Here is a 26006-nt window from a genome sequence, read left to right as displayed (position 1 = left end):
TCATGCATTTTATGATCCTATGTGGGTTAAGCTTTTTGTGCTTCATCTATAAGATTGAGACCATTATGATATTGATTTCGTAGGTACTTTGCAGACAGGATTACCTATCTGAGAGAAACTTGATTTATTTCTTTGATGCATGCAAACTTAAGCTTGCCCATGCTCATATTTGTGGGTTTTTCCCTACACAGGACAGTGCAGTGGTTAAGGCACCACAGTTAGTGTCATCTCCACGTGCCTCAGCCTATCTCAAGGTCTCCTTTGGACAGTTTTCAAATGAATGTCTGCCTGAGTCTCTATATCTGGGGGAGTCCTCTGCCTGGGGAAGCTTATCTGGCCATGCTCAAGACATGAGGGCTAGAATTTGTAGATAAATAAAACAGCTTCCTTGCCCCTTGGAGGTGATTCTCAGATGTATTACACAGTCTCTCAGAGGCTCCCTGGTGGTATCAAATCTCAGTTGTCCACAGCAATAGAAGGGCTGTTAACCAGGTTTCCTCCCTTCTCTATCTCACTGCCCCACTTCCTCAACTTGCTCTCTGGTATCTTCTCCCAAATAAATGCCCTGCTCCCAAATCCTTGTCTCAAGATCTTCTTTTAGGAGGAACCCTGGGTAAAGGGTTACAGATTTTAGAGCAGGACTTCCTCCTGCAAATTCTGACTTCATTACATACAGGGATTTTTTTTTTAATACTTTAAGTTCTAGGGTACATGTGCACAATGTGCAGGTTTGTTACATAAGTATACATGTGCCATGTTGGTGTGCTACACCCATTAAGTCATCATTTACATTAGGTATATCTCCTAATGCTATCCCTCCCCCCTCCCCCCACCCCAAGACAGGCCCCAGTGTGTGATGTTCCCCACCCTGTGTCCAAGTGTTCTCATTGTTCAATTACCACTTATAAGTGAGAACACGTGGTTTTTGGTTTTCTGTCCTTGTGACAGTTTGCTCAGAATGATGGTTTCCAGCTTCATCCATGTCCTTACAAAGGACATGAACTCATCCTTTTTTATGGCTGTGTAGTATTGCATGGTGTATATGTGCCACATTTTCTTAATCCAGTCTATCATCGATGGACATTTGGGTTGGTTCCAAGTCTTTGCTATTGTGAATAGTGCCTCAATAAACATACGTGTGCATGTGTCTTTATAGTAGCATGATTTATAATCTAATACCCAGTAATGGGATGGCTGGATCAAATGGTATTTCTAGTTCTAGATTGAGGAATCACCACACTGTCTTCCACAATGTTTGAACTAGTTTACAGTCCCACCAACAGTGTAAAAGTGTTCTTATTTCTCCACATCCTCTCCAGCATCTGTTGTTTCCTGTCTTTTTAATGATCGCCATTCTAACTGGCATGAGATGGTATCTAATTGTGGTTTTGATTTGTATTTCTCTGATGGCCAGTGATGATGAGCATCTTTTCATGTGTCTTTTGGCTGTATAAATGTCTTCTTTAGAGAAGTGTCTGTTTGTATCCCTCACCCACTTTTTGATGGGGTTGTTTGATTTTTTCTTGTAAATTTGTTTAAGTTCTTGGTAGATTCTGGATATTAGCCCTTTACTTAATTTTTGTTTTGAGTTCAGGGTACATGTGTAGGTTTTTTATATAGGTAAACTTATGTCATGGGGGTTTGTTATACAGATTATTTCATCACCCGAGAATTAAGCCTAGTACCCATTAGTTATTTTTCCTGATCCTCTTCCTCCTCCCACCCTCTACCCTCCAAAAGGCCCCAGTGTGTGTTGTTCCCCTCTATTTATTCATATGTTTTCATAATTTAGCTCCCACTTGTTAGTGAGAACATGCAGTATTCAGTTTTCTGTTCCTGCATTAGTTTGCTAAGGATAATGGCCTGCAGCTCCATCCATGTTCCTGTAATGCACACGATCTCATTCTTTTTTTATGGCTGCATAATATTCCATGGTGCATATGTACCACATTTGCTTTATCAAGTCTATCATTAATGGGCATTTGGGGTGATTCCATGACTTTGCTATTGTACAGTGTTTCGGCGAACATACACATGCATGTGTCTTTATAATAAGATGATTTCTATTCCTTTGGGTATCTACCCAGTAATGGGATTGCTAGATCAAATAGACAAGCAAACGCTAAGGAAATTTGTTACCACAAGACCTTCCTTACAAGGACTCCCGAAGGAAGCATTAAATATGGAAAGAAAAGACCGTTACTTACAGTTTTTAAATTAAGGAAACAAGTAAACACTTTGTTATTTCAGTTTTCTCATGTCTAAGGAAGATATGATGATAAAAACTACATGACATTTTTTGTAAAGCTTAACTGAAATAGTACCTGTCAAGTGTTTCTAGACCATTGTAAGTTTTCAATAAATGTTAGCTTTTATTATTATTATTATTATTAATGTCAGCGTACCTTAAAACTTCTTTAAATAGATGGCATGAACAGCTGTAGATAACTGCAGGGTGTAAAAATTCTGGCAGCTTTTTTTATACCTGTTTAAACTCTTTGAGCTTAAAGCTCTTCAAGTTCCCTGCTGGCCTGTAAGTAATAGACCCATGTCAGTGGAGGAGACGTGTAGATGTTAAGAATGAACTAAGTTTGTAAGGTAAAAAGCCAGGCTTCCTATGCCTCAGTAGATGGTCTGATGAGGACGCTGAGAGAGAGTATCATGAAATGGAAGTGAAGTGGATTAACAAGAAAATTCATGTTCCTGGCACACTAAGGTGATAAGTAAATGGTTTTCTGTGGCTTTGCTAAAACTTTGAAAAATTCAGTTAGCAACACTGTTGCCTAAACATAGTATGGTATGTTAAGGAGGATTCTAACAAGCATTTGTTAAGTGCCTATTATAATTAAGACAAATATGATTTGATTTCTGCTCTCAAGTCTGGTGGGAGAGATAGGTGTGTAAACAGATGAATTACACCACGAAGTACCACTGCTGCACCAAGACAGGCAAATAATTCACTTGAGCTAAGGCAGGGAAGAAAGACAGAAGGGGATTTTTATATACTTTTATCTGCACTGAAGGTGGCTTTACAGATGAGGAACCTGAAGCTCAAAGAATGTATGTCAGTTCACTAAGGCATGCAGCTGCTAAGTGGGGAGCAAGCATTTGAATCAAACTTTCTTTCCCCAGGGCTGCCTCTATCATGCCAGGCTGTAGTGGTGACAGGGGGAAGGGTGTAGTGAGCCATCTTCTAGGTTTATCTACCCCTGAGAGCAAGAAATCCTGGTGGTTCTTTCTGTATATAGTCACAGAGCTCCAGGGCATGTAGTACTTAGAATTTTCTATTTGCTCACTGCACAGGAAATGGTATGAAACTGAGGTAATTCATACACATATAATTTGAATATAAAGAAGAAAAGGATAGAGGCATCTGGATGACCTGATATTTAAAATAATAAAAGGAAAATGTTTTCCTAAGCAAGATCAGTGGTATACGATGAATAAGTTGTGGTCAGGAATCATGTCCCCAGAATTTTGACTTTTATCCTTTCATTGATTCACAATATGAATTTGTTTTTGTTTGTTTGTTTGTTCCTAAATATCCTTCACTAGAAGGCAGAATTAATCAACCCTTGTAATTTAATAGATTATTTGGATAAAAAACTACTGATATTTTTATTCAAACATGTCAAGACCTTGGGGGTATAGCATGGGATTTGGGGAGCAGGTTGGTTGGTGGGGGCAGTCGTCTAAAGAATCAGTAACATTTGAGTGCCTAAAATATTAATTATCATCCTACCAGCAATACTGTTTTCTGTCCTTAATGATGAAATAGGAGATTAGAATATAATAAAAAGAAAACAAGGACATAATTTCTATGCAGTAATGATAGGACTTCGTGATATCACATTTAAAAAATAGGTGACTTTTTTGAGAGAGGAAGTGAGGAAAATAAACCAGCATTTATTGAATGCTCGCTGCAGGCTTCTGTACCATGGGTATTAATAGTCCCATTTTACAGATGAGGACCCTGAGAATCATATATTTAGTGTCAAGTGCTTTACCTAAAAGGGTAGAGGTATAACTAGAACGAAAGTTCAATGCTTAACTCTGAAAAAATCTGTTCTCTTTGCTACAGACCATGTCATCTTGTTGAAAATATCCCAAAAGATCTGGGGTTGAATTACGGTACCAAAGGGGAGAGGAATGTAATATTGCAATTAGATGATGAGAGATTGTCTTAGGAACACTGAAGTACACTATCAAATTTTGGGAAGCAGAGATAAATTATGTTGCTAAAAGCCAAGGAAGGCTGGGCGCAGTGGCTCACGCTGTAATCCCATCACTTTGGGAGGCTGAGGTGGGTAGATCACCTGAGGTCAGTAGTTCAAGACCAGTCCGGCCAACATGGCAAAACCCCATCCCTACTACAAAATTAGCTGGGCATGGTGGCAGGCACCTGTAATCCCAACTATTCAGGAGGCTGAGGCAGGAGACTCGCTTGAACCCGGGAGATGGAGGTTGCAGTAAGCCAAGATTGCACCATTGCACTCCAGCCTGGGAGACAGATCAAGACTTTGTCTCAAAATAAATAAATAAATTAATTAATTAATCTTTTAAAAAACCAAGGAAGCCATTTGGCTAGAAAGCGTGAGCTTGAGAATTGGATAGAAGTGGGGGAAGTTAGGCTCTGTGGCACTGGCTGGTGGAAAGTCTGCAGTCAGCACTTTGATCAGGTCAAACCCAATAATATTTTTGAACTCTTATTTTTCTGTGTCAGGTGCTGGCAAGCAAAACTGAGTAAGGAAATAATAGTTTTCGGCCTTAGATTTTAGTTAGTTTGAGGACCTATTGATAAGTGGTCCAATTTTTGTGTTTAATCTAGAAAAAACTGAAGAATGCAGTTTAATCATCACAATTGAAGTAGCGGATATGGGATCAGGGTCTGATTGCATTGGATACAATATTCCAAGATCACTGAATGATACAACTCCTGCAAAAAGAATGCTATGACAATATAAACATAAAGCCGCAGGGAAGTGGACAAAGGTCTTAAGGGTAGGAAAAAGGTGTGGGCACATTTGTGAAATGTAGCAGAGCAGTGGGATTTGGACTTTGCAATATACTTGTGCTATAGGACTGAAGCAGATAAGCATAGAATGCATGCCATTAATTCTTAGCCTTGAGGCATACCTTCCCAATAATGAGGAGAATGGAAAGAGGTATTTTTAATATATCCCTTCCCCCTTTATATATATATTTTTTTATTGTTCAGTGAGGTAGAACCCTGTATAAAGAGGAATTCAGGGAATCTATTAAGAATCCAGGGTACCGCCGGACACGGTGGCTCACACCTGTAATCCCAGCACTTTGGGAGGCCGAGGCGGGCAGATCACGACGTCAGGAGATCAAGACCATCCTGGCTAACACAGTGAAACCCCGTCTCTACTAAAAATACAAAAATTAGCCGGGTGCGGTGGCGGGCGCCTGTAGTCCCAGCTGCTCAAGGGGCTGAGGCAGGAGAAGGGCGAGAACCCGGGAGGCGGAGCTTGCGGTGAGCCGAGATCGCGCCACTGCACTCCAGCCTGGGTTACAGAGCGAAACTCCGTTTCAAAAAAAAAAAAAAAAAAAAAAAAAAAAAAAAAAAAAAAAAAATCTGGGGTACCTTTCATGTTCTAGTCAGAGTTCTTGGAGTTATTGAATTATACAAATATGACATCCCAACACGTACGGTAGGTATTAAAATCTAGGTGTGGGGCAGGAAAATAGCTCATAGGCAATTCCAATTTTTGCAGTTGAAATTTGGCCTGAAACACTGACTATTTGCATCATCTGTCCCTCCTTTATGAGCTGATGATGCCCACTGCTTCTCTCACATGGCAGGTTTTACTTCGTGCTGAAATAGTGAGCATATATCTCTGCCTCCAACACTAGATTGTGTGTTTCCTGAGGGCAGGAGCAGTGTCACCTTTTTGACTTTCTAGCACTTAAAACAGAATGTGCCTCATAGTTGGAGGTCAATACGTATTTGAATAGAAGAATGCATGAAAATATAAATGTTAGACTCTTCCCTTATGGTTATTGTTTTAGTTTATAAAGGTGATGTAAACATAACCCAAGATCACATAGCAATTTGGCGATTCTCTATGAATTTTCTATAATAGAATATTTCAGTAAGCACAATATACTTCCTGTTTTAACTCTGTAGCTAACTGACCTTTAGTTATTTGACAGATATTTTTCTGGCAGGCAAGGTGCTAAACATTGGGGGTTGTCTGCAACTGTTTTTTATTTTAAGGGTAAAGTTTCTCTTTTAATTCAAATTTGTTTTTCAATTGACTTATACATTTGTCTGTATTTATAGTGTACAACATGATGCTTTGAAGTGTCAATAACAAAATGGTTAAACCTAGCTAATTTAATCATAATTCAAAGAGCTAGATTTAACCATTTCATTATCGACACTTCAAAACACACAAACACACATAATGAAATGGTTACATCTAGCTAATTAACAAATACATTACCTCACATAGTTATTGTCTTTGTGGTGAGAACATTTCACATCCACTCTCTGTGCATTTTTAAAGACACAGCATATCATCATTAACTGTAGTCTCCAGGCTGTACAATAGATCCCTTGAAATTATTTCTCCTATCTAACTAACTGAAAATATGTATCCCTTGACCAACATCTCCCCACTCCCCACCCCCAACCACCCCAGCTTCTGGTACTCACCCATCTTCAGCTGTTTGTAAATACCTACGGTTGATATGGAAATGCATTTGCTTAAATATACTGAAGGCTGTGGATTATTATAATATAGTCCTTTTATGCTATCAAAGAGTTACTGTTCTCTGAGCTTACCTTAGTTGGGTCTTGTAAATTGAGTGTTATTTGAGAACAGAACACAGGAGGGCACCAGAGAACAAGAAAACAACAACCAAAAAACCCCCAAAAACCAAAACACTGAACTTCTGGCTCTAGAATAGAGACCCTGCTAAATTTATCTTCTCTCAGCAGTCCATTTCCATTAAGTCTTATTCTTTAAATACCATGAGGTATTTTTAAACATGAGAGCTTTCCAAACTTTCATTAAAGGAAACTGTCCCTTTCCCAGACAATGCCTCCGGCTCAGTCAGATGCCCAAGCATGACCAGAAAGAGACATGGATGAAGAGAACCCAAGGGACTCTTTGCACACATGATGCTCTAAAGCATTTTCAGGTCTCCCCTATGGACCCAGCAAGAGTGCTATCTCTGAGGAGGAAGGCAGATTGCTGGACAGATTCGCAAAGCACAGCATCTCCAACTCTCCTACAGATGCCTTTACTCCAGTGCCTCAGCCAGCAGCAACAGGTCTCTCTGCTGGTGATACCCAAGGGTGCCATTTAAGAAGAAATAGACAATGGGCTTAAGTGTTCACTCACCTCCCTGTGCTTCCCTGGGCCTACAGAAATGGCTCCTGGGCAAGTGGGAGAGGTTGAATTAGTCACTGTGGCTTAGAGGCTGTAGTGCCTTATCAATTTCTGACACTGAATTATGACTAGAATTTGAAAAACATCAAACATGGCTTCCACAACATAATAGTCTCAGCTCAGCATGTCACTGGGAGGTTGTAGTAGTTTGCAGATGACGGTGATCAATGAAAACTCAATTTATTTGACTCAAAGGGCTGTGGATATATGTACGTGAAGATGTATTATATAGTCCCAACCTGCTGCATCTGGCTTTGGAATTCTAGGTCCACATTTCTGAGTATCTGCTAGTCATTTCCATGTATAGAGCCATCCCTTGGTATCTCCAGGGGATTGGTTCCAGAACTTCAAAGGAATCCAAATTTGAGGATGCTCAAATCCCTGACAAAATGGCATAGTATTTACATATAACCTATGCCCATCTTGTCACATACTGTAAAATCATCTCTAGATTACTTGTAATACATAATACAATGAAAATACTATGTGCACAGTTGTTACTGTTTCGGGAATAATGACAAGGAAAAAGTTCTGCATGTGTTTAGTACAGAGGCAAGTTTTTGAGAATATTTTAAATCCGGAGCTGGTTGAATCCACAGATGTGGACCCCTCAGATATGAAGGATCATCTGTTTATCCTACCATCTCATACTCAGGATGTTTAAAATAGAGTTAATAGGTGTTTCTTTCTCAAACCCAGCTCTTTTCTTTGTTTCATCTAAATTAAGTAGGAAGACCAAGTTTTCCAGGCTGGAAAAGTGTAAGTGATCCTCAACTTTGTCCCTCCACCTTCCATTCCTATCATTCAGGGGGTCACCTCAACCATCTCTTCTATTTATACCTTTCATTCATTTCACTCTGCTATAGAACACTTTGAATTCAGGATTTATTTGCCTCTTTTCTTAGTAAGTTCAATGGCCTTTCTGTACTTTTTCTGTTCTGGTCTTCATGTAATCCACTTCACATTCTTTTTTAATTCAACTTCCCAAAGATTCATCATTGCTTACAGGACAATGTCCAATTCCTTAGCATTACATAACAGTCCATCTATCTTTCCTACCTTAGCTCTCACTTCACAGCTTGTAATCCCTCTCCTCCCCAGTGCACACATACACACTTACCTTCCCACCGTGGTTCGTCTTCTGGCTACTGGTTATATTTTGCCTTCAATTATCTCTGCTGGATATGGAATAGCATAGAAGTTATGCACGTGGGCCCTAGAACTAAACTAGGGACCTGCAAACTACAATCAGCAGGACAAATATTCCCCACCACCTCTTTTCATAAATAATCATTTACTGGAACTCACCCAGGGACTATGGAGAAACAAGGAAGAATTTCACAGTAAAAGATGCCAGAGGAAAAAAGAGTACATATTATATGGTTACATTTATATAAATCTAAAAAGTGCAAACTAATCTCTAGTGACAGAAAACAGATCCCTGGCTGTTAGAGGAGCAGGGAGAGAAAGGGATTGCAAAGAGCCATGAGAAAACTTTTGAGGATAATGTATACGTTGCTTATCTTGACTGTGTTGATGTTTTAATGGGTCTACTCATATATCCAAACTTATAAAATGGTACACCTTAAATATGTGCAGTTTATCATATTTCCATTGTACTTCAATTTAAAAGAACACATGGAGAACATTCAGCATCCAGTGTTCTCATAGTCTCAGCAACAGTTAGCCTGAAGAGTTGCTTGTGTCTTGATAGCGAGATCACTGAAGTAATTTCCACAGTTCAGGGTTATCACTCCATTGCTAGTTCTAAGAATCTTACCCTTTTCATGCGTTTGGTCTCTCATCAAAGATGTAGGATGGCTGGACTTAATCATCTTCAAGGCACTTTTCAAATTTCTAGAGTCTCTCTGCAGGGCACAGTGGCTCACACCTGTAATCCCAGCACGTTGGGTGGCCGAGGTGAGTGGATCACCTGAGGTCAGGAGTTGGAGACCAGCCTGGCCAACATAGTGAAACCCCATCTCTACTAAAAATACAAAAAACTAGCCAGGTGTGGTGGCAGGCACCCGTAATCCCCGCTACTCAGGAGGCTGAGGCAGGAGAATCACTTGAACCCAAGAGGCAGAGGTTGCAGTGAGTCCAGAGCACGCCATTGAACTCCAGCCTGGGCGACAGAGTGAGACTCTGTCTCAAGAAAAGAAAAGAAAAACAAACAAACAAAATTTCTAGAGTCTCTCTGATCTCCATTTTACAGGTTCAGTCTACAGATATTTTGGTGGTACCTAAACTTATTCGGGAAGTATGTTAGTGGTATATAAATTTACATGCCCAACCTTTGCTGTAGTTGATGCCTCTGTTGCTAAAATACGTTTCTTTTGTAAGTGTTGCATCCCTCTTTGAAACAGCAGGGGCTCTCCTGGCAAAACAGTCCTATAAGCAGTAGTGGAGAAACCGGCCTGCTCACTGTTCTTGTTTTGGGTAAATTGCCCTTCTTAATTGAACATTATATGATTTGGCTTCCCAAACTTGTGTTCTCCTTTTCAAAAATCTAACAGTAATAGGGTGTATTTAGTTAGGTTCAAAATCATAATTTTTAAAAAGAAATGCAGGAAAAAATTCAAAGGATGTTTAATGAGAATATGATAGACTTTGAAATGGAAGATATCACCAGGAAATTCTCCATTTCTTAGGACTATGTAAGTGACACTGACTTCACACAGTGGTTTTAAGGTTGAGTGTACTGTTACAGGAATATGTAAGCTGCTTAAAACATCTCACAACTCATGGTCGGACAATGTTCCCTTGAGAGGAAAATTTACTGGCATTTCTCAAAAACCTGACTGCTTAAAATCCAAGTGATACAATGCTGGCCTTGCTTATTTCTAGGGAAGTTGCCTTAGCAACCTACTAGCATTAAGTTGCTTAAAGGAACGTGTGTTTAACATTGTTATAAGTCAGAAACAGAGAAAACAGTTAACATTTAGACAAGTAATTATTACTGGCATCCGGGTAGGCTGTTGGAATAGCCAGGATATGAGTTGCGAATCATTCATTTATTAATCTTCATGGAATTAAATATGGAAAGGATGAATACAGAGGAGATCCTATGCTGGACACATTCTCTATGCTAGTTCACTTATTCCTTACCATATCCCCTTGATTAAAGTGATTATGAGTATTTCCATTTTGTAACTTTGAGAGACTGAGCCTGGAGATATGTAGATGTTTGTCCAAGGTCACACAGCGAGTACCTAGTGGAGAGGAAATTTGAAGCCATGTCTGGCTCACTCAAAATCCTATGTTCTTTCTCACACCCTGCTGGCTCACTACTTACTGTGAGGCATTTGAATGATCATTCAGCTATTTCCTTTACCTGGTGTTTTTAGTTTGCTGGCTTCAGTTTCTTAGGGGCACCCTATTGGGCCACATGAGAGATTATAGAATTATGTTGTAATCATGGTGGGCTATTATCTCTGCAAACTCTCCTGACACCATCAGTGCACCAGGAAGGTTGGATAATCCTACGTGAATGTGGAGAAATCTCAACCATTTTTTAATTTGACATTAGGATTTTTTTTCCTCTAGGTGGTTTTGGCACTGACTTTGTGGAATTTTAAAAGTTGAGTTTATTTTAGTGTGACAGTAAAGGATTTGGTTCTTAGGACATTTTCTCTTTTGTGTGCCTGGAGCTTCTAAATCTTGTTTAAACCTTCTTTTTGAAATAGATGTCACATATCTTTGGCTGTAAGAGGAAGTCAGGAGTTGTTCTCTCTGCTTCCAGACCCACTCCCCAGCCACGTAGACTTTGTATTTGAAGGTCCAGAGTGATTTTTCTAAGACAGTAATCTGACACTGTCATTCCCAGCAGCATGTAGAAAATCACCTTGACACTCCAGGTACATTCAAGTGGGCTGCCCCAGAGGTCATGGAACAAAAAGTCTCCTAGACCAAACTAAGATGTGAAATTATAAATTCTTTATTAAATCAATTTAAAGTACACTTTAAGCGTAAATCAAGAGGAAAGTGATTGGTTCAGTGAACGTGGAAGAGTGTGCAAATGTGATAGAACGACTACCATATCTCAATCCTTGGTTACACAATGTTCAACTACCTTGCTTCCCCCTCTGCCGTGTTAGTCTTCCCTGCTGATGAAGTAGTTACAAGAGCCAGAGTTGAGATTAAGAAAGGGATACGACAGTTGGGAAACACTGGTTCTGTTACACCATTGCCCTCCTGGAGAGACACAAGGGCAAGTATGTCTGGCCATAGCTATCACTTGCCAATTATCCTGGTGACCAGATATGTTTTATCTCTATGTATCAACCAGAGCAAATGTGGGGCCAGAATGGGACCAAAATTAATGTCACCGATGGGTTGACCCACTTAGGGATGAAGGTGTCAACAGAGATGGTCTGAGCTTCATAAATATTTAAGATGTACTCTGTACTTTCATCCCTTTCTATGGGCAAGTAACTCTCTTGTTTCATCCTTTTTATCTTTGTTCAGCACACGTGCTCTTTTTATTTTCTCTATGTCTGACAGGTCTCAGAGATTGTCAATTTGATCCCTACACTTTAACCCATTCTATAAGTTCCATCCAACTTTTTGTTGCTTGCTACAACAAAATCGAATAATCTTAAATAATGCAGCAAACACACATTGCAGCCCGTTTAAGATATTTTAAGAGTTCCTTTTGATCTAGGAGATAAAATACAAAATTTTCAGGACAGCAGGTTCTTATAAACAGGTTCTTACAATCTCCTCCTGGCTATCTCTTTAGACTTATTTCCTCCCTCTCATAAAAATGCCCTCCACTTCCCTACCACATGGAACTATTCAGCATTCGCTGAACTTGCATGCTCTCTTAATCTTCATACATGGTCGTTTTTAAAACCTCTTGTTTACCTGGAGCACTAGTTCCTGCGCATTCATTAAAAAGCATAAACTTTGCTTTCTCTAACAAGTATTATTTGAACACCATTATCTTCCTAACCCCAAACTCAGACCCAAATGTGCATGTGTACATGCACACACACACTCCCAAACAGCTTCCTCTTTCCCTGTGTTCCTTAGGTATAATGTAAAGAATTCATACTAGTATTAAAGCACTTAAAACATTGTATTCCATTTTTATATCACTCTCTACTCCGTTAGACTGTAAGAAACTTTGATCCAGGGATCATAATATATTTCTCATTTTATCTCCAGCCACTAGTCAATGTCCAGTGTGTTATAAATAAGCAGTAAATATTTGATGAGTTGTTGAGTTAATGAGTAATAACAAATAAATGTTATTGTACCACAGTTTGGCAGATATTTGTTCCTTGAATAGAATTATTTTTATAATTTTCATTTAGAAATTCAGTTTATATGGGATATTTTCCCCCTTATTTCTTCCCTTGAACATTTTCCCCCAACTACCATGTACTCCCATTACTAGATTTTTATAAATCACTGAAACATGTTTTCATAAATTATTAATAGCAGCAAGTAGCACTGATCGGTTGGGTACCTAATGTGTATCAAGCCATGAATTAGAACTTGTTCTCCACTGGTCCCAAGAGAACTGGATCAGTTCACAACCCTGCATAAATGGTAGCTAGGATTATGATTCAGTAGGAGCATATGTAGCCTCAAACAGGATAATTAGTTGTAATAAGCACATAACCACATTTTCTCCCTGTTTCTGTGTTAGGGGATGGCAGTCAATTCACACTTTGAATTTCAATGTCCATAAGCTGTATTTAAATACATTCATATAAATGCATGTCAAGTAACTACCATGTCTAGGCCTTGAACTAGATTCTGAAAAAAGCAGGCACAATCACTGGCCTCGTGGAGTTCATAGCCAGCATCACCTTAAAATCAATGAGAAGTAGAAAGTCAGGTTATTGAGACAAGGATGACCCACCCTGCATCTAACTGGGGGACATTGAGTTCTCACAGACATTACAAGCTGATCCCAGTCAATATAAGCTCACTGTATAATCAACTACCCCCATACACAAATGTCCCCTTCTCCAGTGGCTTGATCTAGGGCTGGCAGGGATTCACCCTTCCTTACTCATGGTGCTTCTCAAAATTCCCCTGCTGCCTCACCCAGCCACCCCCATTCTCACCAAGTCTAAATATCAGTTCCAAGAAGCATTTCTCGTTCCTCTACCAGTTTGTTTTTCCCAAACCTTCACTCCTGCTCCCTCAGAAGCACCACTGGTTATGGAGGTCTGATCTGAAGTCCTACCCATCACTCACACATCCGTCATCCATCCAGAAGGCAGTTTTATATAAACCCAGATAAGCCTGGCTTTGGATCTACTTACTAGCTATTTACTGTTGGCTGAGATAACTGAACATCCCTGTTTCTTACTGCTGTCATCTGTAAAATGGGATAATAATGCTTACTTCCCAGTATTCTGAGGATTAAATATGAAGTCTCAGTACAAAGTGTAGCAATGACTTTATGCCTCATTATCCCCACTGTCTCCCACAGTCATTCTCTCTAGCACCCCATGCCATCTTTGGGATTGTCCAGTTAGCCCCTGAAGTGGCGAGGACCCTATTTCAGTGCTTGTATTTAGAAAGAACCACCACCAGCTAAAGGGGGGTAGAGAGGAGGCATCATTTAGAATCTCTGAAAATCTGAAAAAGCTTGCTTCTAGGCCAGAAAGTAGAGAGAACTGTGAGACTGTGTCCTAGCCACAGTAGACCAATGTTGGACTGGAGATGATAGGTCGTCTTAGTGGAAAGTGTGGTGGGGAACCAATACGGCACAGTAGCTCAGAGTGTGGGCTCTGGAGCCAACATAAGAAGAGTTACCCTAACAGAATATAGACCACAGAGTTCTTCCCTTCAAGTATGGATTCACCATACATCCTTCAAACCTCCCAAGTACTTCCCTTTCTTCCTCTCTACCAACCTGCTTCTTACCAACCTTCCAAAGTCCTGTTCTTGATTCACCCTAGTCTCACCTATAACCTTCAGAAGCCCTGTCTCTGACTCTTAACTCTTCCTATTTTGACACCGAGCCTCTACCTTCAGCTTTAGGAGCCACAGTGAGTGTTTCAGAGCTGAAGAATATCGGAGCCCATATGTCAGACATGAAAGATTTGGAAAAACAGGGCCAGGCACAGTGGCTCACGCCTGTAATCCCAGCACTTTGGGAGGCTGAGGTGGGTGGATCACGAGGTCAGGAGATTGAGACCGTCCTGGCTAACAGGGTGAAACCCCGTCTCTACTAAAAATACAAAAAATTAGCCGGGCGTAGTGGTGGGCGCCTGTCGTCTCAGCTACTTGGGAGGCTGAGGCAGGAGAATGGCATGAACCCGAGAGGCGGAGCTTGCAGTGAGCCGAGATCGCACCACTGCACTCCAGCCTGGGCGATAGAGCAAGACTCCATCTCAAAAAAAAAAAAAAAAAAAAAAAAAAGGGTTTGGAAAAACACATAAAAATATTCATTGAAATATGTATTTGAAATGATTTATTCAAGTAGGATTGGGACCTAAAAATTTTCCGAATATATCAGAATGGGGCAGTAGTACCAGGAACATATAGAAAGGAATAGAAAAGTTGATCTCATAGAAATCAAACGTAGAACAGAGGATACTAGAGGCTGGAAGGGGGAGGGGGAAAATGAGGGATAGGAAGAGATTTGATAAAAGATTCAAAATTACAGCTAGATACAAAAAATAAGTGCTAGTGCTCTAGAGAGCTGCAGGATGACTAAAGTTAACAATAATATACAGTTTCAAATAGCTAGAAGGAACATATTACATATTAAATGTTCCCAAACAAATAATGATAAATATTTGAGATGATGGATATGCTAATCACGCTGATCTGATCAATATATATTATGTGTATCAAAACATCACTATTTACCCTGTAAGTATGTACAATTATTATATTTCAGTTAAAAAAGGAAAAGAAACAAATATTCTGAGGGGATGACCTTAAGAGAGATGTTGGAAGAGAGGGAGGGTTGGGGAAATAGGAGATGTCTGAGAGATACCGTAGAGGAAATTTGAAATAGAAAAACAGAGCTGAGGAAAGAAAAAAAGATGAATCAAAAATTAAATTCAAATTATATGATGATGGTTCAGGGAGCAACACATGTGTAGAGAAGGAAATGAGAGGCTGGAACTTTGGGGGAACCCCAGAATTAAGTAATAGACAGGGGAAGAGGCAGGGAGGGGAGGTTGCTCATGAAAGTTCATACATGTGGGGCGGGGTGTGATGGCTCACTCCTGTAATCCCAGCACTTTGGGAGGCCAAGGCGGGAGGATCACCTGAGATCAGGACATCGAGACCATCCTGGCTAACAGGCTGAAACCCCGTCTCTACTAAAAATACATAAAGTTAGCCAGTCGTGGTGGCGGGCGCCTGTAGTCCCAACTACTTGGGAGGCTGAGGAGAATGGCATGAACCCGGGAGGCGGAGCTTGCAGTGAGCCGAGATAGCGCCATGGTACTCCAGCCTGGGAGACAGAGTGAGACGGTCTCAAAAAAAAAAAAAAAGAAAAAAGAATTCATACATATGGGAAAACCATGAGACAGCCGTGTCACTGAAGATGGGAGTGGTTGCTGAAGCGTAATGGTGGTGAAGAGGACTGGAAAATGTTCCTTATGCTTGGCAATTTGCAGATTACTAGTAACCAGATAGAACAGCAGAGAAAATAACTAGCTGCCAAAAGATTGGTGGGGAGGGCTTGGAGAGCAGAGGAACCTGGGCTCAGCAGCAGTCATGGGGGGCTCTGTGAAGTCTGGGGGAGGGGAGCACTCTGGTGGGATACTCTAAAATGTCAAGGTGAATGGAGAAAGCAAGGGAAAGAGGCAGGGTTATGAGAAGGGCTTCTGTGAGTGGTGAAATTTGAAGGTGCCTAAAGAAAGCTAACAGGAAAAGTCTGAGGTTTAGAAAAGAAGCAAGATCACTGTTAAAATATACATCTCTCTCAAAGAATGTAGAAAAAGGATAGGAAGTGGAGTCAGAGGAGAGTTTAGTCTTGGACAAGGTGGTGGGGTCCTTACTCTAGTAACAGAAGCGAAACTTTGGGTTAAGTTTGTAAGGAAGGGATTTCATTTGTTTACTCAACAAGCGTCTGAGTGTGTAGATGCAGACATGGGCGTTTTAGACCTGGTTTTCAAGGTGCCTCTAATCTGGTTGGGGATGTGGATAACTGAAGAATTAGTTTACAACAGCCTGAAATGAACCATGAGGGATACTGACTGGGGTGTCGAAGGGTGAGAGGATGGCAGGTGGTGAGCAAGACATTCCAGAGTTTCCCTGTGAGTTACAGGTTGGGTTAGGACGGAAGTGGAACTACCTGCAGAACAATAAAGATTGGCCAAATATCTGGAATTTCAGAAGCATCAACTTTGGGAAACGGAATTTGCTAATGGAGTGGAGTCTGATGCAGTTCAGTTCTTCACTTAATTTCTCCTGGTATGCAGACCAAAATTATCTGAGAATGATCTTTTCACTTCTGTTTACAAAAATGCAAGCCACCAGTAGAACCACAGGCACCAGTTAACAGTGCAGAGAGCACTGGACTGGGAGTCAGATCTCGGTTGTACTTATGTGGTCATGGGAAATTCCTTCCCCTAGGTGCAGAGACTCAGGATTTGCTTTAGTAAAATGAAGGATTATTCTTTATTGTTCTCAGAAAAGTGGTCTGAGAATCGCCTGTGTGGTGGGCTAAGTATTGTTTCCTAAAAATTCGATGTCTACCCGGAACCTCAGCCTTGTGACCTCATTTGTAAATAGTGTCTTTGCGAATGCAATTAGTTAAGATGAGATCATACTGGATTATGGTGGTCCCTGATTCCTATGATGGTGTCCTTATCAGAAGAGGGTACACAGAGAAGAAGGCAATGTGAAAACAGACAGAGAGTGAAGGAATGCTTCTATAAGCCAAGGCATATCAAAGATTGTGGGAAACCCCCAGAAAGTAGGAAGGGACAAAAATGATTCTGCCCTAGAGCGTTTATGACCTGCTCACACCTTGATTTTAGACGTCTGACCAGAACTGAAAGAGAACATATTTTTGTTGTAAGCCACTAAGTTTGTGATAATTTGCTGCAGCATCCCTAGGAAAGTAATACCACCTGCATCCAGAATATCAGGAATCTTATTAAAATGCCACTTCATAGAATCCATCCCAGATCTTGTGAATCAGAAATACTGAGACTAGAGCCCTGAAATTCAAACTATTAACATTATTCATATGTTTCTTATGAAGTTTTAAATGTGAGAACCACTGGCCTAGATGATGCGTTAACAGCTCTGAAAAATCTTTAAGTTAAAATGACAGGACTATTTTATGCATTTAGATGACATCCTCCCGGGTGACGTGTGTTACTTCCCATCCTATAGTTATCACAAACAGAAGTATTTATTTTATTATATACAAAAATAAGCAGATTGCTTCCAAACTACATGCTTCTAAACACGTTCATAGGTTTTGTGTTCTGGCAGCATTTTAACGATAAAAATATTAAGGGTTTTCTTTTTTCCAGAAGAGGTATTTGTCTCTGAGCAGTTTGACAAATATTAAAATTTCTTTTAATCTGTGTTCTCCCATCATTTTCTGGATATGTTTCTTTCTTATATCATTTTAGCTGGCCTTTTTTTCCTCTGCTTTTATTCATTTTCTGTGCACTCAGAAGTTAAAGGCATATCCATTGTATGTATTTATTTAATAGTTTTGTACTCTTTATCCTGTAGGGCCTGTGGAAAACATTTCACCATGAGAATTAGTCATTGCATCTCTGAACCATCCCTGATACATCTCTTGGCTAATGGAGGCTACATAGTGTAGTAGTTAAGGGCAAAATGGAACGAGGCTGCCCAGGTTTAGTCCGCAGAAATTAGGTTATGCAACATTGGGCAATTGACTGAACTTCTTTCTGTGTCAGTTTTCTCAAGGGTAAAATGTGGTTGTTAATGGGACCCATGTGTTAGTCAGCTCTGCTCAGTTATGCTGCAGTAACAGATGCCTCCCTGGAATCCTAGTGACTTAAATGAGCAGAGCTTTATTTCCCACCAGCATTAACATTCATCCTAGTTCTGCTGCAGTGCTTCTTCTTGCCTCTTCATTTCTGGACCCTGCCTGAAGAGGCAGCTCTAATTTGTCACATCCTGGATTTGTGGCCAAGGAAAGAGAGCTAACAGAGCCATGTGGTGGCCCTCAGACCTTCTAAGTGGTTCACACTATTTCTGCTCACATTTTCTTGGCTGTGAGCACGTCATGCAAAATGCCTGACATAAGAGGCAGGAAATGTAACCCTCCAGAAAGGGTGGACCTATTTGGAAGAGGCTGATAGGAAAGGACAGCAAATATTGTCAAAAATAATATAATCAACTATAGCAACTTTATGGGATTGATGTATTAAGTAAGTTAATATAGGTAAAGCACTTAGAATAGTGTCTTATGACTATTGTCTGGTGATCTGTTATTGATAGGGTCTTGTGCAAGTATGTGAAGACATTAATTCTTTATTTGAGAATCCAATGTGCATGCCAAGGACAGTGCTATTTAGAGTTCAGAAAGATACAGAAATAAAGGTCTTGGTCTATACCTTATGGAATCTATATAATCCTACATGAAGAATGTGAAGAGGAACAGACAGTTGATGACTTCCAGATGGCCTGAGTGCCCACCAGCAGGGTATCTAGTGGATACCTCTGTACCTGTTCTTCCACATGATTGGTTTTTATTTGTTCAACTCCCCTAGTAGACTCTAAGCCCCTTTAGAACAGTGAGTGTATCTTTTTCATCTTTGCACCCTGGAAACTTTCACAACACCTGTCTAGTAGGTCATCAACTTTTAAATTAAACCCCTCCTTTTTTATACAGTCTGAAAGTGGGGTGGTAATTTCACTCTCTTAGGTAGGAACAGTTTTCTTCGCTTGATGTCCCAAGTTAATGAGGAATTCAGGGTGCAGGGAGGAGGCAGTCAGCAGTTTGAAGTTTACATCTGTGCTATGCCCAAGCTGTTGCAAAAAGGCATGAAGACAGCACATGGAAATTAGTCCCGTTTGCCAACATAGTCAATTTTGCATGTGTCATACATGGCCAGGCTTGCTGCATTAGGAGCCAGTTGCATTTAAGTCTTACTTAAGGGGAAACAAATACATTTGAATTGAAAGACACTTGATTTATTTCTGTTGATGTTCTGGTTTTAATTATTTTCTCTATGTGCATGTCTTGCAAGTTTTATTTTTGTGGGAACTATAAGGATATGATATTTCTAGTGAGATGGAGAGCTATAATTTCTCAACTTTTCAAACCTACATACATATTATTTTAGGAAGGATAAATCTCATCATCTTAGTTAACAAGAACCAGAATAGAGTGATAGTTCTGCTAATCCAGCCTCCTGGGTCTTGCAGTTGCATACAGCAGATATTAAGAGGATAAGAGAGTTTATCCAGGAGTAAGACCATTCTGTGTGGCAGCTACCTCTGTCCACAGTGGGTGATCAGCTAATGCCATCAAGCTCATAAGCTGATAGGCCTTGTAATTACCATGCCAAAGAGGCTGCAAATATCCCTCTTTTCCCATTTTTACCTTGTATTTAGTACTTTCTATTGTAGGAAGGAGGTACTGTAAACACCATGGAGGTTGATCTGAAAATGCCATATTCCCAGAACTTTTTGTCTTGGGATACTTCTAAAGTCCAATGACTGTATTTTTATATCTATACATAAAGTCCCCCATCCAGACGGGATATTCATCCAGAATATGTCAGATAGAGCCTGAAGGGTCTTTGGGTATCAAGAGCATATCTCTTAGATTCTCGCTTGAATAGACTTACGCTATTTAAGAATGATGGTAACCTCATTCTTGGCAGTAGAGTGAATTAGACAAATTAACAAATTAGAGCCCCCCTCCACCCCCCCCCCCACCCCCCCTCCCCCCCCCCCCCCCCCTCCCCAATCCCATCCATCACAACACCCGCCCCCCCCCCCCTTCTCAAAAGTCCTCCATGGTTCAGAGTGAAGAGCTGTGCGATTGTGCTTAGAGACCTATGCCACTTCCTCACAACCCCAGGAGTCTAGTCAATTTTTGGTAATTTACAACCATGGTCCCTCAGCCTGCCCTGAGTGCTGACAGCAGACTACTGCCTTCTGTACTCTGTGGGCTTCATGGACTCTAGGCAGCTATTTAGGTTAATGGGAAGTGATCTATCTGTGGAGTCAGGACAGGCAGATATCTAGGTTAATGGGAAGCAATCTATCTGTGGAATCAGAAAGACTGGATTCTTTATTTAATTTCACAATTCAATAGCTTGTGATCTTGGGCAGGTCACTTAACCTCTTAATCTCATCCTAGGTAATTGACGTTACCTACCTCATGCGATTGCTGTAACATTTGAGTTACTGCGTGGGACATGATTGAGTGCTATGTAGGTTTTATCTTAGTTTGAGTTCCCTTGAGAGCAAAGCCTGAGACAAAGACTTAGGTGAGAGAGTTTATCCGGGAGTGGTCCCCAAAAGCAGAAGTGAAGGAGCAGGGAGGGTAAGCAATGCAGAAAGAAACACCAGTGTGAGTGTCCACTGTCAAGATTCCTGCTCTAAGCACTGCATAGGTGGGAGAGATGAAGGCGTTGCTGTGAATGCCTCCCAGAATTTTCTGCTTAAAACATAGGAGGTTGGAGTATTTATTCATGGACTCCCTCCCACTCCCCATTCTTTGACATTTACCCCTAGGGTATTCTCACCCTCACTCCCATTTCTTGGTTGCTCTTTCTTGCAGGCAGGGCAGGTACCCTAGTTTTAGAGAAGGCCCAAGGACTGGCCATGCTTGAAGTGGGGGACCATCAAACTTTGAGCTCACAATAACTGTGACCTGCTGCAGTGGCTGAAATCTGACATTGGCTGAGGGAATATGATGCCAGGCGGCACGTGATGCAGGGTCTGCTGCAAGCACATACAAATATGATGATATTTTTCATAGTCACTTTCATTTATAATATACACATTTAACTTTCTTTTTTTTTTTTTTTTTGCTTTATTAATAGGTTCTGTATGGTAGGCCTGTAACCTGGTCTTACAAATACTTAAAAAAAAAAAAAAGGCCAGGTTATATTCTTCATTATCCTCCTAGAATTAGATTTTCTGTTTCATAATTAGCAATAGTCTCCCATATCCTCCATGCCCTTTACCCAGCCTCACCCTATTCCTCTTTCAGTCCTGAGACAGAACAATTCAGGGATGTAAACATGGAGAAACTGTGAGAACAAACCTGAGTGGAAGGATTTTTTCAGACAGGCTGACTAGAGTTTGAGTCCCACAGCTGCTGAGCTTGACAGGTCCCAGAGCTTTGTTCTGCCTCTTGATTTGTAAAGCTAGGATATAGTATATCAGCTGCATGCTACAAAACTAAATGAGAGTACGTGTGCAGAGCAACTGGTAGTTCTTTATACAGGCTACTTTCATTCCCCTGTCACTTCCCCAGAAAGCTGCGTTTTCTTCTGGCCAGGAAGAATATATATTAAAAGGAAAATTAGTGACTTCACTTATATGTGCTGCCTGATATCTTTCGGTTCCAAATTTGTCTAATTCACTCTACTGCCAAGATCCTTCTGCTCCTCTTCCTTCTCCCCCTCTACCCTCCATAAATTTACTCTCCTTTAATTTATACATCCATTTCTATGTATTCACTTATTAATTCAATTATATGTATTTACCACTATATGGACTACTTTCCTGAATTGGTTGAATCTGTCCTATTACTAAAATGCATTTCGCAGCTCCCTTCAGCTCCCCTTCCATTTCTTCTCTCTCCCTCAACCCACCCACTCATTTGTTTATTTAATTTATTCAGTTTTATTTATTCGCTCACTAGTTTTTTTCTAATACATTGGGCACCTTCTTGGTGCAATGTACCATACTTAGTTTTTGGGGATTACAAAGGTAGCATATTCTACTTCAAAGGGCATATAAGCCAATTTTTTTTTTTAAACTACAATACAAGGAATAGAGTGGCCATTTGCCAAATAAAATTTTTATTGAATTACTGAAGCAGTGAACTCTCAGCTGGGAGGGTCAGGGAAGGCTGAGAGGGATGGCTGCAGATAGAAAGGTTATAAAAGCAATAAAGGGAGACAAACGTAAGCTGTATTTTGCCTTCCTTAATTCCTATTTAAAGCAAAATATTAATATTAATGTACTAGACCTTTCAATTCATAATTGGATATATATTTTTTTCTGCATGCTAGGGCAAAAAGGTCAATTCACAAGAAAACAGACTTAAATTAGAAATTTATTAGGGGATGGTAGGGAGCAGGTCTTATGGCATGTCCTGGTTAGAATCTCTTTAGCTCAATCACCTTCAGCTTCAAAATCTGTGACTTTAGTGCTAAACCGTAGGATCACACAATCAAACTCAAAAACACTATAATACCTAAAATCATTGTAAGAAATCTAATTTGTATTAATTGTACCATTGGAAAAGTGAAGAAAGTTCCAGTATATTTTATAACATTTTTTAAAAACAAGAGTAGAATCAATATCCACAAAGGGATCTTTCTGCCTGTCCCTGAGACAATTGCCCTTATCTCTTGAAAAGTGGTTTCATGGAGAGAGATTATCATAAGAAAGCTTGAGCCTGTCCACAGCTTACCACTGCTGAGCACTGCTGTAAATTTATGGCTTAAGGTAGAGGTTTGGGAATACATTGCGGACAATATTCTTTCTCATTTTTTGAGGAGCCATTTGTTTCTTTGGAGATATATCTGCCCTAGATTCATTCCATTTCAAAATTGAGATGCTCCATTCTCTCAGCCAAGATGAACGGATTCATTTTACACTGTGATCACAATTTAGAGATGCTATTGAATGGGCTGCCAGTGTTTGCTTTGTAATGTTAGGGGCACTCTTTGTCCTTAGTCTTAAGGCATGGGTTAGAGCACATAACAGAAACCATGCAGGAAAGACAAAAAGAAGAAAGAGAGGGGTGGAAGGAAGGAAGAAAGAAGGAAAAAAGGAAGGAAGTTAAAAAGGAAGAAAGGGAAGGAGGGAGGTGGGTGGGCAAATAGCAACACTCAACAATCCTGCATCATCAATAGATAGTGGTAGCCTGAGGTATAAATTAACACTATTCTAAGAAAAATCAGGCAAGCAGTGAACTTTGATTCACACGTCTCAGCAGGGGGAAGCTGCCAGGAGCTGGTTATCAAGTGTGACTCACAGGAGAGACACGATACCAGAAGTAACCTTCTCTGGCTAGTAGGATCAATCATGTCTTACTTTTTCCTGGAATCTTTCCCTTTTAAGTGAGGCTGTTTTCATCTACCCAGTTTGGCAGAACAAACCCTAGGAATCAAAACTGATTTCTCTCTTTACTTCTCCTACTACCAATTCACCTCCCAAACCAATCTCCAAGTCCTGTTGACTCCACCTCTAAAATACATCCCAAATTTTACAACTTTCATTTCTACTGTCTCCTAGTTTTAGCCTAAATCATTTTCATGTCTTGTCTTTAACAGCTTCCTAATAGATCTCCTTGTTTCCATTATTTCACTTTTGATCGAATATACCTATAGCAACCAGAATGATTTTCAAAACTTAATTGAGATTATATAATCTCCTTACTTAAAACCTTCCAAGAGCTTCCAGTACGTGTTGAAGAGCTTTCAGGTTCTGTGCCATGTCATTAGGACTTCATGTGGTCTGGACTCTGCCTACATCACCAGCTTTGCATGACTGGCTCCTTCCTAAATGCACCTTCTCAGAGAAGCCTTCTCTGATCATCTCATTTCGTACCTTTCTACCCAACCAAGTGTTCAGCATAAGAGTAGAGAAGTCACCTCAAAGAGGTCTTCCTGGAACATTCTACAAAGTAGCCAATCCTCAATCCTCACTCCCCACCCCAACTACTTTTCATCATACTACCCTGTCTTATTTTAGATAGGGTTGACAGAACTCAACCCTATCTAAAATTATCTCATGTTCCTTAATTTGTGTGTGGTCTATCAGATTTTCTCACCCCAAAGTAGACTGTAAACTGTGTAAGGCAGGACGCTTTCTGTCTTGTTTATCTTTTCAGCCTCCACAATGAGGATCAGAATGAGCATCAGAATGTGACCACTATGCCTGGTTGCCTTCTGGTGTTCAATTAGCATTTGTGAAAGATGTGAATAGATAGTCTTGCAAAACTTTGGCAGAGGTGAGTAACAGTACTCTATTAATACCCTGGGAGGCTGAAGCAGGGGATGAGGTGCAGAGAAAGGGGTGAGTAGTCCGTTGTTGAACTCGTTATATGTGGCAGTCTCAATGGTATGTTTGCTTATTAAAGCCTGATAAATATTGGTGGTGTTTTTAGTAGGTTTTAAGTAGAAGCAGGGGCTCCTGGAGGGTGCTCAGGCTAAATAGCTGGGTCGCTTGTCTTTCTCACACCTCCCGGGGAGACTTCTCAGTAGAAGACTTCAAGAAAGCTCCCTGCACCTTCCACACCTGTTGTAGGAGGTATGACAGCTATTCCTAAGCCTTAAGTACTCCAGTAAGAATGAAATGATCTATTTGAGGTGTTTTGCCAAACTGGCTCTAAAAAAAATTATGATTTAAAATGTTTTCTCCAGTGAAAATGAACGCTTTAAAACGAAGTTTGTAAAAGCAAAACAAAACAAACAAAACACCTCCTCAATCTCTGTTGGGTTAGACACCCAAAGAAAACAACCAGAAGCTGAAATTTTGTGGACAGAACATAAAACGCCTTTTTCCTTCTCTGTCCTCCTCTTCTTCGTTCAGTCCTGTTCTTTTTCCTTATCATCCCTGCTTTTACTTGTCTGATCTGTTTTGTCTGGGGACGATGCCTAATACAATGTGTGATGCTATGGGCTTAGTGAAATGCTTGTCACAGCTCAGCTAGCCTAGCCAAAGGTGCTGGTGGAAGCAAAGGTAAGTTTTCTTTTTTGATTTATCTTTGATGTCCTTCGAATCTAACACAGTCCATCACTTTGAGCATTTATTAACCATATCATTTAGATGTATAATTATATGCATCTTTCACTATGCCTTTCTAAAGGGGTAATTTTCATATATTTTACGCACTGTAGAAATTTTGGTTCATGTGAAACATAGTTTGATGGGAAATCAAGTTACCGTTTCATTTCCCTCCTTGAATAAATAGAAAGATGGTCAGGTAAAGCAAAGTGATTGTGATAGAGATATCACCCCCTCCCTCCCCAACCTCCACCCAAGCAAAAAAGTTTCCAATAGTTCAACATACACTTTTGGAAACAGAGCTTTGTGGCATATGGAAGGAATTTCTACTCCCTGCGTATGAGCAAAACCATCTGGTTTAGTTGTTTCGGTCAGGTCTTGGAAATACATTGACAAACACATGTATGTCAGGGGTAACTTGTAGTCTTGCTGCTTATATTGCTCCTGGGGGGAATAACAAATTCATGTAATATGAACGGTCTAGTTTTTAAGAAAATTGAAATAAATTAAAAATAATTAAAATCCACAGTTCACCTTATGAAGGTGTGTGCTTTTAGTAATGCTCAAATATAGATTTTTAACATACACTCCGATTTTCTGTCTGCCAAAAGAGGGAAAAATCTGATAATATCTGAGGTCATCTTCCTCCAAGCAATCAGCAATGCATTATCTCCTAATGTT

The 26006-nt window shown here is 40.2% G+C and overlaps 1 protein-coding gene across 1 annotated transcript in view; it reads left to right on the top strand.

Moving 5' to 3' along the window:
- The window catches only part of LOC126959123 (neurexin-3), a 792314-nt gene that overhangs the window by 731274 nt on the left and 35034 nt on the right, over window positions 1-26006 (top strand). The gene's annotated exons all lie outside the window — the stretch shown is intronic.

This window comes from Macaca thibetana, chromosome 7 (genome assembly GCF_024542745.1).
Source record: "Macaca thibetana thibetana isolate TM-01 chromosome 7, ASM2454274v1, whole genome shotgun sequence".
Lineage (NCBI taxonomy): Eukaryota > Metazoa > Chordata > Mammalia > Primates > Cercopithecidae > Macaca > Macaca thibetana.
This window is presented reverse-complemented; position numbering and strand designations above follow the sequence as displayed.